Raw genomic sequence first — 945 nt, 5'->3', positions numbered from 1 at the left:
AGAAGTATTTTGCCCTAGCACTTAGCTTAAAAGGAAACATCTCTGGGGTCAGAGAGGGCTCCTGTGCAACACCCCCAGCCACAAAGCCATCCTCACTGCGCCCTCTGGGGCTTCCCCCAGACAGAGGAGAGATGGGCAGCGCTGCGGTCAGGGTGTCTGCACTGCCCCGAACTGATCCATGAAGATGCTACTCCAACATCTAGCATTAGGAAGTGGAGCTGGTGGGGAGGTGGAGTTCTCGTGAAGGAGACTAGTGTCCTTATCAAGGGGACCCCTGAAACACCCCCATCCCTCTTTCCACCAGTGAGAATACAGCCAGAGTGGGGAAGTGGCCCTCACCAGACAGGAAATTGGTAGTCTCCTTGGTCTTGGGCTTCTTCTGGTTTCCATGAACCTGGCTGATTGGCTCAGCACAGATCCGGGTGTGTGTGGATGACTGACTGACTTAATGAAGACAGAAGCTCCACCCCAGATGTGGGCGGCACCAGCCAATAGGCTTGGAGCCTGCATGGAATAAAAAGGGAAAGAAGGAGGAAGTCTGCCCTTTTGCTTCCTTGGAGGGGCTCTGGCCTTTGCCATCTCTTTTGGACGTCTGTCTCCAGCCTTCCAGCCCAGACCCCGCAGCTTCCCACTACGGACTTACACGGTGAACTCAGACCTACTCCACCCTCTGGAGTTCTGATTCACCTTGTGAATCATATAAATTATTATATATAATATCTTTATATTAAATCTGCTCCTCTAGTGAACCTTAACCACCTAGTTCCATAGAGTTTTATTACAGCAGCCTGAACAGACTCAGGACAGAGATCTGGTCAAACTGCAGAGTTCTCTGCTTCCGGAGCTGCGAACAGAGGACTGCCCTCCCCGTCCGGGAGGCTCCGGGCTGCAGTGTTCAGGTCCCAGGAACCCTGAGGGCGCAGACCCGAACTCCACACCGTCGCT

The 945-nt window shown here is 53.3% G+C and overlaps 1 protein-coding gene across 1 annotated transcript in view; it reads left to right on the top strand.

Annotated features, from left to right (window-relative positions):
- Dnajc11 (DnaJ heat shock protein family (Hsp40) member C11) overlaps positions 1-945 on the top strand; it is a 129,760-nt gene that overhangs the window by 57,226 nt on the left and 71,589 nt on the right. The window lies entirely within an intron of this gene.

Source organism: Octodon degus, unplaced genomic scaffold (assembly GCF_000260255.1).
Source record: "Octodon degus isolate 3935 unplaced genomic scaffold, OctDeg1.0 scaffold00113, whole genome shotgun sequence".
Taxonomy (NCBI): domain Eukaryota; kingdom Metazoa; phylum Chordata; class Mammalia; order Rodentia; family Octodontidae; genus Octodon; species Octodon degus.
Note: the sequence above shows the minus strand (reverse complement) of the source record. Positions and strands in the feature narration are given on the sequence as shown.